Source organism: Monodon monoceros, unplaced genomic scaffold, assembly GCF_005190385.1.
Source record: "Monodon monoceros isolate NGI ecotype Baffin Bay Population unplaced genomic scaffold, NGI_Narwhal_1 Super_Scaffold_9, whole genome shotgun sequence".
Taxonomy (NCBI): Eukaryota; Metazoa; Chordata; class Mammalia; order Artiodactyla; family Monodontidae; genus Monodon; species Monodon monoceros.
Genome location: NW_021703786.1, coordinates 18,077,221 through 18,094,267, shown reverse-complemented (window position 1 = coordinate 18,094,267; position 17,047 = coordinate 18,077,221).

Here is a 17,047-nt window from a genome sequence, read left to right as displayed (position 1 = left end):
GTAAAAGGACAGCAAGACTCACCTCCTCGGATTGCTGTGAAGACTCACTCACAATGGCAAGTAGTTGCTCAGGGACCTTAGCCAGTATCTGCCCTCCTGGAGCGCCTCAATCCTGTATTGCAGGCCTCTTCTTATGGCCTAACTAGTTGTCTAAAGCCCCGTGTCTTACTGCTTGGTTTGTCATAGTGGCTTCATACATACTGCTGGATTAATGAAGCTCCTAAAACAGCGCAGGGCTTCCCCAAGCTCTGACAGCTCAGCGGTTCCCTTTCTCCAGTGCAGACCCCTGTTTCCCTTTCACACATCCTGACTCACAGCACCCAGAAGGCTCTCTCCTCCACTGCCCTGGCCTCTGCCTGCTCTGGTCCTACTGACCTGCTTTCCCACCCATGGCAGCAGTAGCCTCATCTTTGCCTGGTGCTGGGCTGGCTTTTGAGTTCCTAACCCACCCGGCAAGTCAGGAAATTACTGGCTGGAGTGACACTCTGCTCCCTCGTATGTGTCAGCCCCACCCTCTCTGGACGCTACAGCATTGCCCCAGGACTCTGGATGGAAAGGGCACGATGACCCCGTCCCAGGAGGCGGGGGATGGGGGTGGTGGTGCCTCGGGCTTTCCAGAGAGCCCTCCCTTTAACTCTGGCTGGAAGGGAGCCCAGACAGGTGAGGCACAGAGGAGCAAGACAGGGAGTGCGAAAGAATCTCCAGGTCTGCAAGGACATTCACATCCCTCACCCACATCCCACATACCAACCACCACACCCGCTGCCAGCTCCCTCCTAGCCCAGCAAGATGGCTGCGGAAAAGAAAGAGAATACTCATTTATCAAGTGCCTTGCACAAGCCAGGCATGATGCTTTCACAAACGCTCTCTCTCTACTTTTTACTTTGAAAAAATGTTCATGTTCCCAATGTTTTAATAGGTAGCATAGGACATGAGACAAAACTCAGAAGATTTAAAAGGATATACGGTGAATAGTTAGTCTCTCTCCTTTCCTGTTCCTCAGGTCCCTTCCACAAGGGCAACTACAGTTACTACAGTCTTGTGTGTACTCCCAGAAAGAGTCTATACGTTTACAAACATAACTTATACCTTCTATGAGTTACACATGAGGGAAACTGAGGCCCTCAGAGAAGTGTAGTACTTTGACTAAGGTCACACAGCAGCTAAAGTGGCAGAGCTGGGATTTGGAACCAGATATCACCGTAAAACTCGGCTCTTTTCTCTGCCTGCGCTCTGGCAGAAGTAAGCCCTGGTACTGACAGAGCCCCCATGAACCACTGGCTATGACAAACCTCTATTCCAGGGCCTTGGAGATGTCTCTGCTTCCTGTCTGCTGAGTGCCCGAGGCTCCAGGGGCCTGTATTGACTTAATAGGGAGGAAGCACCCACCTATGGAAGAAGGAAAGTTCCCGCAGGTGTCCTTTTGTGGCTGCTGTGTGGTAGGGACCAATCTGATTCCCGAGGTACAGAGAGTTCTGGAGAGAGAAGCCACATGAGTGTGGGTCTCTGGCTAGAGGGGATCGTGGTTGTGGTTTCAGCTACATTTCCAGAAAACAGCCTCATGATCTCCCTGTGGCTGGGCAGGGCTGAGGGAGGATGGGAAGCATGGGGGCTGTTCTCTGTGGAAGCCACGTGCTGTTGCCTGCGAGCAAGGAGAGGAGGCTGGGGTCAGCCCCTGGTGCAGAGTAGAAGGGACGCCTGGACAGGGCTGCCCACCAGACTTCCAGGCTCTCCCTCAAGCCTCTCTCTCTCATGGGTCAGGCCAGGGTGGGCTAAGAGATGACCCCAACTCTCTGACCAGTGGACATCTCTGCATTTGCAACTATGTCTCTGGCAGCTTCCCATGTGGGCTCTCTGTAGAGTCTTTCTGGATCCTACCTTCCCATTCCGTTTCTTTCTTTCTAGGACTCCTTCTGTGTCACATCTCAGTCTGCTGTCCCCTCAGCTTAGGGGACTATGTCCCTGAGGCCCCGGGAGAGCCAGGAGACCCAGGTAGGGTCTCACCTCATGTGAATTGGAAGTAGGGAGAGGTAGGTGTTGGATGGGCCTTCCTCTCCCAGGTTGACAACATTCCTGTTCTGTGGAGGTAGTCACCAGAATATTCTGTCCTTGGTGTCTATGCACGCAGCCAGCCAGATCTAGCTGGGTGCCTAGTAGTCAGTCACAGATGTGCTATGAGATGTACCTGCCCCGCCCTCCCAGCATTCAGACTCGCACCCTGCTGCCACTGATGACCAGCAGCTAAGGCAACTGGATTGAATCCTAGACCTGACCAGTCCTAGGAAGAGGGGTGTAAATCTAAGCTGTTACTAAAAACAATAATAATAGTTAACAGCCCTATAGTGCTTTACAGCATTCGAATCACCTTACACGTACTAACTCACTTAATTCTCACAACAATGCTCTGAGGTAGGTCCTATTAATGTCACTATATTACAATGAGGAAATCAAGGCAAACAGCTTGCTCCGGGTTGCATGGCTCACGGAGCTGACCATGAGTCTGGTTCTAGATTCTGTGCTTTTAATTACTATGCAGTTCTCCTGGTTTCCATTTCTATTCCTAGAGTGTAGGGTTTGTTCTTCAAATATTTATTGAGTGTCTGCTCCGGGCTGGGCACGGGGTGGGAGCATTTAAAGGTGAATGGGATATTGTGTGCCATTGGGGTAGAGAGACATGTAAACAAGAAATTGTCCTTCAGCACGAGAGGTGCCATAATAGGGGCATAAATGTGTGGTTGGAAACAGGGAGGGCGAGGTTCGTACTGCCTGGAGCAAGCGTCACCTAAGGGCACACACTGAGTGGCAGGAGGACATTCCAGGCAGAAGGAACGGCATGTGTGCAGGTATGAAAGTTTACAGGAAAGAGAAATGTGGTGTGCCTAAGTGTTGAAACCTCCTGGACAGTAACTGTCAGAGGGGTTGCCAGAGAGCTCAGGGCTGGTGCTTCCGTCCAGCTTCCTGCTCCAGCCTGTCCTCGTGCTCTGGCCTCCAAGCTCCCGGTACCTACTCTGTGCAAAGCACCGTGCCAGGTGTTGGCTCAGAATGTGGGATAAAAGCAGTAGCCTGGGTGGGGGAGAAAGAGTTTGTGATCAGCTGCAGACACAAAGATCTTTGTGGCTGGTGTTATTTTGGAGGTGAAGGGAAGGCTGCTGGGAAGAGCTGCTAAAGGTGGATTATGGGAGAACAAGAGGACTTGCAGATCTTGGTCATCTCTGGACAGGAAGATTTTCAGATTGTAGGGAAGGGACGCTCTGTGTGCATCTGTGGGGTCCTTCTTCTTTTGCCCCTGCAACTGGGTTTCTGGAGATCTGACATGTCTTGCTTTGGTGCTGGCCCTTGGAGGGTTGCCAGGGAAACCACTGGCCAGCTCCACAGATGTAGCGAGAGGAGAGTGGGTGACTCAGGCTGCCTTCTCAGACACTGCACCCCCTCCCCATTACATGGAAAAGGCCCTCAGAGACTCCTTTTCTTCTGGATCCTACAGAGCTGATCCTGCTTATTCTTCTTTCTCCAGATAGAGGAGAGAGTCCCTCCCGTAGCTCCACTGGTGGGAGCTAGCAAGATTCCCCAGAGAGGGAAATGGTCTCAGACACCGCTGTCCCCCATAGATTCACTCTGGAACAGTGGATGGATCTACTCGGCAAGGGCCAGTTGTAAACTCCTGCTGTGTCCCTTCAGGCTTTCCTCTTGCTCTTCCGTGTGGTAAGCAGCAGGAGCCCAGGCTGAAACGCCCTCCAGGGAGCAAACCCGGGGCAATTATTGATGGGTCTGCGATGGACTTCTGACCTCAGCCTGGGAGGGACTGGACCCAAAACGCGGACCTCAGCCCGGGCGAAGGGAGGTGGGCGGGCCGCAGAGGGGGATGCCAATCAACAAGACCACAACAGTCGGGCCAGCAGACCCCACCCAAACAAAGCAGCATGTGCTCGCGGCCCGCGGACCCGGCCCGGGAGCCAAGCGGCAAAGCCGCCCCCGCTCCGCGAAGAGGGGCTGCGCGCGGCGCCGGCCCCACAGAGGGGGGGGGGGGGGTTCGGGGCCTCTCGGGGGCGGCGGGGGGGGGGGGGGGGGGGGGCGAGGGACCACGGGGCTCGCCAGCGCGCGCCGGGCGGAACCAGGAAGCGGCGCGCGCTGGCGCGGGGCGCGCTCGAGGCTGCGGACGACGCGCGCGGCCGGGCCTCCGCGCGCGACAGGCGCGCGCGCCCCCGTGGGCCCGGGCGAGAGGAGAGTCGGCGGCCGGAGCCGTCACCCCGGGCTGGAACGAGCGCAGGAGACTAAGCGCGGCGGTCCGGCCGAGGGAGGGAGCGAGCGAGCGAGCGGGCGGGCGAGCCAGAGAGCGGACGGGAGGCAGCCGCTGGCGCCCGAGGGGCCAAGCGAGGTAGGAGCTGCGGGGCCAGCCCGGAGCTCGGGGCCCGCGGAGGGAGGCCTGAGAGCCGGCCCGGGCGGGGCCCCGCGCCCCGGCCGCCCAGACGCCCGGCAGGGCCGCGCTGTGCCGCCGCCATCGCTTCCTGGGCCGGGAGGACGGGCGCGGGGACCGCGCCGCTGGGTGAGGGGGGCCACGGGGGGCGAAGGCTGGGGGCGGGCGAGGGGCGTCGTGCGGAGGCTGCGGCGGGCCGGAAGGGGTAGAGGGCAGAGACCGTGCGTGCGCGTGTGTCGGGGTGGGCTGCCGTCGGCCCCCTCACACCTTCGTGTTGCAGTTCGGAATAGCGCCCGCCGGCTCCTCGCTTTTCTCCCTTTTTCAAAGGGAGAAAAGGGTATCTGCGACTCCTGGGGGTGGGATGAGACCGGTGGTGCCCGGTGGGGTGAGGGGTTTTAGCCAAGCTTCAAGGAACAGCGCCTTATAAGGAGTCCAGACAACAAATACGAACGTTTCGATCAGGCTCGGGGGTGCAGAATCCCTCATCAGGGACCCGCCAGGCCCCGGCTTGTGCGTGTGGCTGTGGACGCAGTGCGTTCTTTTTTTCTAGCCAGGGATAAAGAGTTAAAAAGTGCTCCTGGTGTTGGGGGTAGATACGCAGCGTCGGAAGGGGAGTCGTTGTGTCACCAAAGCTGGTCTGAGGCTAAAGGAATCTGGCAAGATGGTCAGGCAGATCAAAGAGGAAAGAACTTGTGTGGAGCAAGAGGCGTTTGCAGACACTTGTAGCCAGCAGTGATGGAAAAGGCGAGGGAGAAAAACAAGCGCCAGCTTTTAGGAAGAGGAGCTTAATGAGAACCACAAGAATTTTGAGGGCAAAAAGAGATAGCGATCTTCTCTTTCCCAAAGAGCCATGCCAGATCTTTTTCTTCTCGACCCCTCTGATCCTGTCATTGTATGTGATACCGTCGTATCAAATAAATAGTGCTCAAAGTGGGTCGTAGAATGTTAGAGCTGGAAAGGACCGCGACGGTAATGCTCCATTCTTTTATTGTACAAATGAGGAAACTGAGGCCAGATAGGTGGAGCGATTGGCCTGCTCCATTCACGCAGCTGTTTAGTACTTCAGAAACTGAAATGTCGGTCTGAAGACTCTCAGATTAGTGCTCTTCCCTAAGCACAGAGAAGCAGTAGACATTTGCCTAAACACAGTTCCATAAATTGTCTCTGGAATGTCCTCGGGGAATGCCCCTTGAAAGGGCTAGTGTGTCACCAAATTATTAAACTGAGCTTAGGTCCTTTTCTCAGTCTTCAAATGGTGTTTATCATCGCTTGTATCTTAGGTTTCCAAAGGGCTTGGATAGCCGCCTGGGCCATAATAAGCTTTCAGCTGTCGAGTGTACTATTCTCAATTTTGTTATCGTTCAATTAAGATAATAGAACTTTGCCTCTTTCCTCAACACTTTTCTGTTATTGTTTATTTGTTTATATTATGTTGGTTACATTGTTCGTATTCATTGGCTGTAGTTCTTAGAAGAGGATGTATTTTATTTAGTGTGCCAGTCATTTTTTTCTAATTTCATAACACTAGGAACATTAGATCAGTTCTGATAATATCAAATGGTGGAATTCTATTGATTGACTTTATTTCAAGGCTTTGGGGTTTTTTTGTTTGTTTTGGTACCAATTTCCATCTCTTGGAAGATCACAGTTAGAATTGATATTGTAAATGGGAGAAGGGGGCTGCAGATTTTAAGAAAATTTATTATGTGACGGTTTGCGATGTCTGTTGGTCTAACCAAAACAGCACCACACCTTTGGTCAGGTAAGTGTTATCTAGTATGATTACTTGTTTTCTGTAGCCCTTGGAAGATGAAAATTTCAAGCATCTGGTTGACACACAGGGAAGGAATGGAGAGATCTTTTTTTAAAAAGCAAAACATCAGAAAAAAACACAAGAGTTGATTTCTATCACAAGCAGTTTGGTTATTGCATAACTTGGAGCTAAACTGCACAGAATCTTTGCTGTATACCCAACTAAATAAATTATCCCCCCCTTCTCACTGGTCAGGATTCACATTTTTGCCCACAGGCTATTAGTATGGATCGTGTTAAGAAATTTAAGGTGTCTATGTTTCTTAAATGGATACTTCATGATATATATGATGGAAGGGGGAAAAAGTGTTATCCTTGTTTGGAGTGTTACAACATGTATATTTTGGTCAGCACTTCCTACTGTGCCCCAACTTCTCGTTTCATCTTCATTTTCTTGCTCTCAATTGATTTTTAAAAAAATTTTATTTACATATGCAAAAACCACATCAGGACTAGTAAAAAGCATCACTTGTTGCTCTTTGGGTACTTATGTCCATTTGTTTCAAGTTATATTGTTACGTTAAAATTATTTCAAATTATGTTGAAAGCATTTGTGATTTGTGTTAAGTATATGTTTATAAATATGCTTGTGGTGGTTCATTTGGCTTATTTTTGTGTAGGTAATACAGGTAGTCTTATTATAAAAGCAAGGTGTTCTAAATAGGGAAATAATATGCTCAAGAGTAGATTGCAGGTTGAAGGTAGAATCAGAGGAAGCTTAACTCTTCTAGTGCCCTACAAACATGTATGTATCTCATGAACTATTCACAGATTTCTGGACTACCAGTGACACATATTTCCTCCCTTCTATTAGAGTGTAGATTACCACATTATGCCTACAAAAGGAAGCAGAAAACCTTCTGTTTTTCCTTAATGTGTTTTGAGCGTTTGAAACTTATTCTTTTAAAAAGTTAGGACATTTCTAGGTTACTGAGCTCTTCAGAAGAATATCCTTTTACTGCATGATAAAGTTTCAAAATACCTTGACTCTGGCACTTCTTAATAAAAATAATGTTTAAAAGTTTGTTCGAAAGTATCACTGTCCCCAGTTTTGTGTGGTGTTTAAAGGAAAAGATTTTTCTTTAAATCTGAGCTTTGTTAATAGAACCGTTCTAAAATCAGAAGTATTTTTTTCCTCTGTAGTGTTGGAAACACAACAGTTTTATGCTTATTTCTAGGAATAAGAAAATCAAATTTAACAATCTAGTTTCCATTGATTAGACAGTTTCTTGTACACTTAAATTGTGAGCATCACAGTGATTAAATTTTTTAATTGCCTTCTGTTAATTGTCATGTCCTTATTTTAAGTAGCCTGTTTACATTGGATGTTTTCTTATTAGTGATGATCCTTTTACTATTAAAAAACCTAAGCCAGTTTGGAGAGGACTTTGCATATCTAAATGTGTTCTATTTTTACTAATCAAAGAGAGGAGTAATTTACACGTGTTCAACTTTTAGTCGAAGGAGACCCTCACTTTTGGTGGTTTCAGGGTTTTAGATGACGTTTTATTACTTTTGTTAGTTTGGTCACACCCGTGACTTCCTTGGAAGGTATCTTTGAAGTTTGGTTTCCTTTTTTTTTAAATGGTAATATTGGGGTGGGGGTGCTTCCTGTTTGTATTTTCAAAATTAGGTCCACGTTAACCTTCTCGTGGTGTCACATTTTTATCTTAAACATATAAAGACGAGCATCAGATGCCATGTGGTTTGTCTTTGACCCATTGTACTGCTTCATGACAGCTCTACCGAGTACCCAATTGGAAAGGCAAGACATCCCAAATCTTCCCAGCTCCCTTCAAGGTTTAGCTGCCTTGGAAGGAATCTTAACTACCACAACAAAGGTGCAATTAACAGAAAAATGGGGCTGCTGCTTTCTGTTTTCCTCCCAGGTACCTAGAAAATGCACAGCACTGGGACTTACCTGGTGGTGCGGTGGTTAAGAATCCGCCTGCCAATGCAGAGGACACGGTTTCGAGCCCTGGTCTGGGAAGATCCCACATGCTGTGGAGCAACTAAGCCCATGCACCACAGCTACTGAGCCTGCACTCTAGAGCCCTCATGCCACAACTACTGAAGCCCGTGCGCCTAGAGTCCGTGTTCCGCAACAAGAGAAGCCATGGCAATGAGAAGCCCACGCACTGCAATGAAGAGTAGACTCTGCTCGCCGCAACTAGAGAAAGCCCACACACAGCAACGAAGACCTAACACAGCCAAAAATAAATAAATAAAATAAATAATATAAATAAATAAATAATAATTTTTTAAAAAATGCATAGCACTTAGAGTGAAAACGCGTTGCGTGTAGCTTTGAATGTCAGTGCTTTCAAGAGGGGTTGCCATAGGTTTATAAGATATAGCATCTATTTAGCAGTGACTATAGCCGTTTTTCTGACCTCACCTAGAAGGCACACAGAATAGCATGGAGGAGTTAAATAAGCACAAGGAGAAATTCAGGGTATGGTGGTGGTAGAACTTTGGAGGAATCACCCTCAGCCATAAAACTCTTCCTAGACCCTCCTGGATAATTTTTACGTGGCAGGTCCCTTTTAATACAAATGTTGGGGTATGAGTTATTTGGAGCCTTGCGGGGAAGAATATCCTTGAAAGGAGTATGGATAGTATTGTTTCAGTGATTGAAGCAAGTGGCCTTTTCCTAGCCTTCAGCTAACTTTATTCTAAGAAGTGTAATGACTAAATAAACTCCTAATTAAATTGGCATTCAAACATGTTTGCAGTGTAGGGGCAGTTTCTCTCTCCTAAATTTTCTTTTGGATCACGTCACTAAAGGCAATACTGCATTAGCATGTTGCGTAGTGACGCAGTTTGCAAATGAGGTTAATATGTAGAGTATCTTGACCTCCCATCCCTCCCCCCCCCCCACCCCATAGTCAAGAAAGGAGGAGTTATATGTCATATACTGGATATTTTCTTCATTGAGTTTATTTATAATAATTACCTCCATTTCTCATGTATTGTAGTACTATTAAGATGAAAAATACATATATTGATTGATAAAGCACATTTATCTTTTGGAAGCTAGCTTGCAAAATCTAACAGTCATTCTCCATCTGTTCCTCCATTGCCTTTGGCACTCTGATTAACTCTTTAAAAAATTCGTTTCCAGATTTCTGTTATGAAGAGAAATATCTCCATATTCTATTCACTGCTAGTTTTTTGAGGTGCTTATGCTGACTCATTTTTTAATTATACTAAGATATAGAGTATGGTTTGAGAGCAGTAATGAGATTCTCAGAAGATATGAAAACTTCCCTTTCTGACTAGTTAGAGAAAGATTGGGGAAGACAAGGGGAAATACATCAATGAGCCAATCAATTATTGTTATTTGTTGGGATTAATTTGGTGACTAATATTTTCAACGCCCATCAGGCTAGTAAAAGTGGCTTTGGCTTTACCCTGCAATGATAACAGGACAAACTCAAGTTTTCTCTAATACTGCTTGTTTTTCCTAGTAGGGGATTTTTTTTTGCATATGGGAAATCAAGCCAAAGCTACCAGTAACAGTCACATCCATGATTTGTATAAAAAACTATTTACCACCCTGGGCTATAGCTCTACTTACCGTAAGCTCATCTGGGAAGGTGTACTAATTATTTATATAATAATTATTACGCCATCTTTCAAAAAGTGATCAGAAAATTAATTTTAAAATACTTCAAATTATGCCCCAAACCTAAAAGTAGAAAGAGAATAAAAATAATACCTAACATCATTCACTTACAGTGTGCCAAGCAGACACTGTTATAAGCTCTTGCCATGTTTTAACTCATGATCCTCAGAGGGGTGGGTATTATCCTCAGTTGAAAGATGAAGAAGTGGCCAAAGAGAAGTTAAGTAATTTGTCCAAGGTCACATTGCTGCTAATGGTAGGGCTGGATCCAGACCCAGGCCGAGCTGATTCCAGAGGCTGCATTGCTACCCACTGCACTGCGAAGGAGAGCAGGCAACTGCAACTTTGCAGTGAGACATTTGATTTCTTTAGGGCTTATAGTTCTTTATTTGTGTTCCAAAATGCCCTCTTGTGTTTTTTTAATAGAAATTTTTAAATGTATATTTGGACTTTTTTTGAAGTTTATGATGGTGATGATAGGTGTTTTTCCAACTTATATATTCCTGATGGAAATTATATTAAAACAGAGAAAGTCTTAATTAAAAAATTTTTTTTAATTTTATTTTTAAAATTATTTTATTATTTTTGGCTGTGTTGGGTCTTCGTTGCTGCACACGGGCTTTCTCTAGTTGCGGCAAGTGAGAGCTACTCTTTGTTGCGGTGTGCAGGCTTCTCATTGCGGCGGCTTCTCTTGTTGCGGAGCATGGGCTCTAGGCGCGCGGGCTTCAGTAGTTGTGGCACGCAGGCTCAGTAGTTGTGGCTCGTGGGCTCTAGAGCTCAGGCTCAGTAGTTGTGGCACATGGGCTTAGTTGCTCCGCGGCATGTGGGATCTTCCCGGACCAGGGCTGGAACCCGTGTCCCCTGCATTGGCAGGTGGATTCTTAACCACTGTGCCACCCGGGAAGTCCTGAGAAAGTTTTAATTTTAACTATAAGTTGTCCTTTGTTGTCCTACTAGCGTTACCATGTACATCACAGGAGAAGGGCTATAAGCTGTCTCTTTGGCTTCTATTTATAAACAAAAGGATCTTCTTTGCCAGCGTGGTTTGAGACCTGCATGTTTGTTGACTGAGAATGCAAGTATCCAGCACATTTTATTTACAGCTTTATTTTGAAGGGGTTTATGGTCCTGTTCTTGTTTTAAAGCTAGTAATTGTGATTTTTGAGCTAGAAGGACTTAAGAATTTTAATTTGGGGGGATAATTTTTAAGGCCACTGAATTTATTGTGTGTTTAGAGCCGTGGAAAGACCATTAGAAACTAGTCTCAGAAATGTATTCCTTTTCATATCTGATGCTTGTTTTCTATCAGCACTTTTCTTAGAGGTGGATTGTGACGTTAAGTCTTGGAGACAGAATTCACAACCCTAAAGTGCAGTGATTTGAATTTGAGAGATCAAGTCAGGGATGAAAAAACCTTCAGTTTCCTGAGCAGAGAGTATGAACTTGCTCAAATAAACAGAGGATGTTAGCTTCCAGGGTTGTCAAACTGTCACCTTTGACCAGGGTTGAATTTTCTTTGAATGTTGACAAAAGTTACAATGTCAGTGGAAAAAGCTTAATGTGAAGTATCTATAACTCAGAATTTCCTTATGTTTGTGTCACTGAGATCCTACAATTAAAGGTGGGTTTTTTTTTTTTTTTTAATATATGATGAGTTTAAAAAGCCTTCAGTGGGAGTTTCCAGCCTTTAGGTGAGAGTCAGTGAGAAAGTTTGTGAAAAAATATTTTGTATTGTCTAAAATTCAGAGCCTATAGCTGGTAGGAAATCGCTATGTTTTTGTAAAGAGTGGGAATTTTAAAAATCCAAACCTGGGGAAATGTTTTAAATAAACTATATTTTAAAATATCATTGTAGAGAAAGAAAGAAGAAGAAAGAAAGAAAGAAAAACTGTTCAGCACTTAGTCTGTTAAAGTACTAAAAATTGGGATTTATCAGCTTCGTAATATAGCATTCTACAATATATTCATTAATGGTTTAAACTAGGTAAAATATTCTCTCAGAAATAATGCTAATTCTATTTTTCCTTTTGTTTCATGTGTGTAAAAATCTTTTGGTCCTCTTTTAGGCTTGAAAAAAGTAGCGAACTATGTATCTACAGAAATATATACCCCAATAAAGATGTTAAAAAAAAAAAAGAAATATATAGCTCTTTACAAAATGAAGCAGTCACTTCAGCCTATGGATTTATGTTTTTAGGATTTGTGATCTGTTTCTGGTAGAAAGTAAGAAAGAATGATAGCGAGAAATGGACTTTGTAGAGTCTTATTCCAAAAGGTATGGAAGGTCTAATACACAGGGATGCAGTGCAAATATTCCTCGTTCTTTTGTTGTTAATTTTTCAATTGTGTAACAATATTTGGAGACCCTGAATGTGGGCATATTTTAAAGATGAGTTTTTCTCGAAGTGAATTTAAATATCAAGTAAAAATACTAAATGCACTGTAATGTGTGTAGAGATTGGCCTTACTCCTTAACCATTGAAGGTATCAAAACAAAATAGAAAATATTTGGCTTCCTGAATGGTATGGCTGCAGTGAACATGCTGAGTTGGTCATGAAGCATAATCCTTTTCTTCTGCAATACCAGAGCAAAACACATAATTTTAAAGGAATGGGTCCTTAGGATAACTTGTTACCTTAAGCGCACATTTGAAATTTTGTTCCAGAAAAGTGACGTCAAAATTTATGTTTTGAATTTCTACTATCCAAGTGTGAGAGGTCTAGTTGGGACAGAACTGAACATTACATTCCAATTATATTGGTAAATTTGAACAGGACAAATATAAAAGCAGTAGCTTTTATGAAGTAACTCATAAAAGAAATATGTATGTACATATAGGCATTAAGAATAGGCATTAAAAAAAGACTTCTGGGTTGTGGGATTTTGGATGTATGTATGTATGTGTGCACTTCCTAGTGTATTCCCATTTTTCTGTAATAAATAGGTAATAATGAATAGGAAATACTTTTGTAATCAAGAAAAAAGTTATTTTTAATGAATGGGTAAAGAAAATGTGAGAGAGATCACATGGAATATTATTCAGCCATAAAAAGAAGGAAATCCATTGTGACAACGTGGATGAACCTTGAGGGCCTTATGCTAAGTGAAATAAGTCAGACAGAAAAAGACAATACTGTATGACCTCACTCACATGTGGAATCTAAAAAAACCCAACCCCTAGAAACTGAGCAGATTGGTGGTTTCCAGGGGAGGACAGTGGGGAAATGGATGAGGCTGGTTAAATGGTACAGATTTCCAGTTATTAAGATGAATAAGTTCGGGTGATGTAATTTACAGCATGGTGACTATAGTTAACAATACTATTGATATATTGTATATTTTAAGTTGCTAAGAGAATAGATCTTAAAAGTTCTCACCAAATGCCAGTTGTAACTGTGTGAGTTGATGGATGTGTTAACTAACCTTACTGAGGTAATCCTTTCACGATATATACTTATATCAAATCATTACATCTGCATCTTAAACTTATACAATGTTATATGTCAACTATATCTCAATAAAGCTGGGGGAAAAGTTGTTTTTTAAATGGCTTTTGCATATTGATTTATCTCAGAATGAGAAACCTGTTTTTGTTTTCAGTTAGTGTTTCCTTTTTAGGAGCAGAAAAACAAGCAGTTTGTGATGTTTATGTTAAATATTTGGCATGATATACTTTTTTGGTATGATTATATGACATCTTTTTTTGATGAATGGTATTAAAATCATTTAAATTGTATTTAATGTTTTCAGAGTTAAAATAACTTGAGGACTGAGTTATTTCCTATATTTGGTGGAATGTTTCATATTTTTATATATAAGCTGATGGAGAATTATACTGTTTATAAATATAATAAATAAATTATATTATTTTACTTGTGTATGTGCTCTGCTAGGTTACCATTCGTTTCATATTGAAGGTGTTTGTTTTTATTCAACTCCTGAAAAAAAAATGGTCTCATTTAACTTCTTGCAACCCTGAACATTGTTATTATTTCAGTATATTTTCTGCATTTGCTTTGTTTATTTATTTATTTATTTTTGGCTGCGTTGGGTCTTCGTTGCTGCGTGCGGGCTTTCTCTAGTTGCCGCGAGCGGGGGCTACTCTTTGTTGTGGTGCGCAGGCTTCTCATTGCGGTGGCTTCTCCTGTTGCGGAGCATGGGCTCTAGGCGCGCAGGCTTCAGTAGTTGTGGCATGCAGACTCAGTAGTTGTGGCGCATGGGCTTAGTTGTTCTGCGGCATGTGCGATCTTCCCAGACCAGGGATCAAACCCGTATCCCCTGCATTGGCAAGTGGATTCTTAACCACTGAGCCACCGGGGAAGTCCCTCCACATTTGCTTTTATACTGCTTTCTCGCTCATGATGATACCTACAAAGGTTGCTAGGTTTATAGATTTCTTTTTCTTGTAATTCCATTAGTCATGCTTAATGGCTTCTCTGTATTTATTATGACATTCATTTGGGAATATCTGGTAAAGTAAATCTCTGGTGAAAGACACTTTCTTTTGGGCATATGTCATTGCTAATACAAGAGACTGTGTTTTGCCTTAATTAAATTCAAATTAAATAGTTTCTTTGTAGCTAAATCTAGTTTTAAAAGCATTTTAACATTTTAAGGAGTTTAAGGAAGAAAAATGAAAATAAATTACAGGTTGATGCTTTAGGAGAATTGTGGTACATAGCTCTGTAGGTCTTATTACTTTGCAACAAATAAAATTACAATCTTAAAAAAATATGTATTTTTGAGCCCAGCAGAACACCTACATATTTTATGTAAAACTCAACTCAGCAAAAATCTACCTTAACTTCGATTGTGCCTTGTAATTTATTGTAATGGAATTTCCTATAACAGAATTTTATTTTAAGTCAGTTTTGGGAATACTGAAACATAAAAGAGATCATATAGTACCTTTTGGTGTTTTTTAATCCTAAATCCATAAGTAGTTCATTCCAATTCATGAAGATAATAATAATAATTGTTATTATTTTATTTATTTATTTTTTAAATAGAAGTTTTTATTTTATCTTTTTGGCCGAGCAGCATGTGGAGTCTTAGTTCCCTGACCAGGGATTGAACCCACGGCCCCTGCAGTGGAAGTTCAGAGTCTTAACCATTGGACCACCAAGGAAGTCTGATGATTATTAGTTTTTGAAGATAATTATTTTTGTGTATTAAAGATAAAACTATAAACGTATATTGCCCAATATGCCTTCATAAATAAATCCTGTTGATTTTATTATTTTTTGCTTATCACTTCTTACCTCCTCTGCCTCCTGAAAATGTGATAATCTCACTTAATCCAAAATTATGTTTTCCTTTGGTTTCAGTTCATTTATAGTTGCTGATTTTCCCTGTAATCTCTTTTATCACTGTGATATTATTGTGACCAGTTAGAATAATCCCCTTCTTCCCTTATGTATCTGAATCATCTTCACCAAACCATGAGATACTTTAGAAATTATATAAACTGGGACCTCAAATTTAGCATTATATATTTCACAATATGGCATCAGTAAATTATAGAATATTTTAAAATTAATATGTGAAATGATTTATTGCTTTCTTCATTTAGAACTAGTTACTTGATAGTGTTCTATCTAGCCTTTATTTGTTTTTGAGAACTTGGCTGTCCTCACAAAGGTAAGTCTTTTTCTAAGTCCATAAATCTTAAAATTATCTCAGTAAAGGAGCTCAAATGTATGTAAGATTCAAATGACTGTAAAAAATGATTACTTCTCTTAAAAGTTAACATTATAATTTTGTTTGAAGCTCTCTAATTCGCTTTTTGTTTCTTAGCTGCTAGAGGGCTTTTGGGGATTGTGAGCGTGTGTGTGTGTGTGTGTGTGTTTAAAAATACTTCCAAAGTGAGTAAAGAAATTTATTCCAAAATTTTACGGTAATTGGGCTACCAATCAAGGTAAGACTTAGTAAATACTAAGTAAATATTTACTGCTAATGCGCAGTGAGCTAATTAGCTAGTGAGCTGATACGTTTTTTAAGGCAGTTAGACAACAACTTGACCCATTAAATTATATACACCAGTGGTTCTTAACCATTTGTGGACTAAGAGACCTTTTGAGGCACTAATGAAACCATTGACTCTCTTCCCAGTAAAATATGCATACACATAAAAATCTGCATACATTTCAAGAGGTTCGTGGACTCAGGTTACAAACCTCTACTGTAAACAACCATCTCTCTGTTAACACAGATAATGGAGATGAGGGAGTATGGAGAAGAAATAACAAATAATCCAAACGTACTGTTAAAACAAACCTCTTATTTTGTTATCTGGGGACTCAGAAGGGGCTTATTTCCCCAGGGAACTAATAAATACCAATTTACTTCAACATTCTTAAGGTGTGTATTCCATTGTATAACCCTACTGTAATTTAGTTAATCCATTAATAATTGATAGTTGTTTCCAGTTTTTCACTTCTGTAAATAACACGGTAGTACAGATCCTTAGGCTGAGTGGGTTTTTTGCACATTTACCAGACCATCTCCTTAATATTAAGTTGTAGAAGTGGAGTTGCTGAGTCATTTGCATAGATAGTGCCAAACTGCCCTCCAAAAAGCCTATCCCAGTCTGTATGCCCACCAGTAACTAGTGCATGAAGGGAATGGCCATTTTCCCACATCTGCCATTACTAAGTATTGACAACCTTTCTCTCTTTGCTAGTCTCTCATATTTGTTTGTGTTTCTTTGATTTCTAGCAGTGCTTCACAAGTTCCCTGGCCATTTTGTTTCTTCTTTGTGATTTGCCTATATAATTGGCCTGTTTTTTTATTACATATGCTTGAGTTTTCCTCAGAGATCTTTCTGTCTTACATATTACAAGTAATTTTCTCCGTTTTTTTTTTTTTGACTTGCAACTTAGTATACTATTTTTTTGCAGTACAAAAATGTTAAATTCTTATGTAATCTAATTTAATAATCTTTTTTTCTCTGATCTGGCTATTAAGACATACTTACAAAAATCATACCGACCAAAGATTGTAAAATTTTCATTTGTATTTTCTTTTAGAATATTTTATGGTTCTTTTTTTTTTTTTCATTGTCTCTCAGTCCATCTAGAATCTGTTACTGTGTAAGAAGTGAGGTGGGAATGTAGCTTTATTAGTTTTCCTGAAAATAACAATATTATTTATTGATCACTCACTCACTGTGTGCCAGCACTGAGCTAAATGT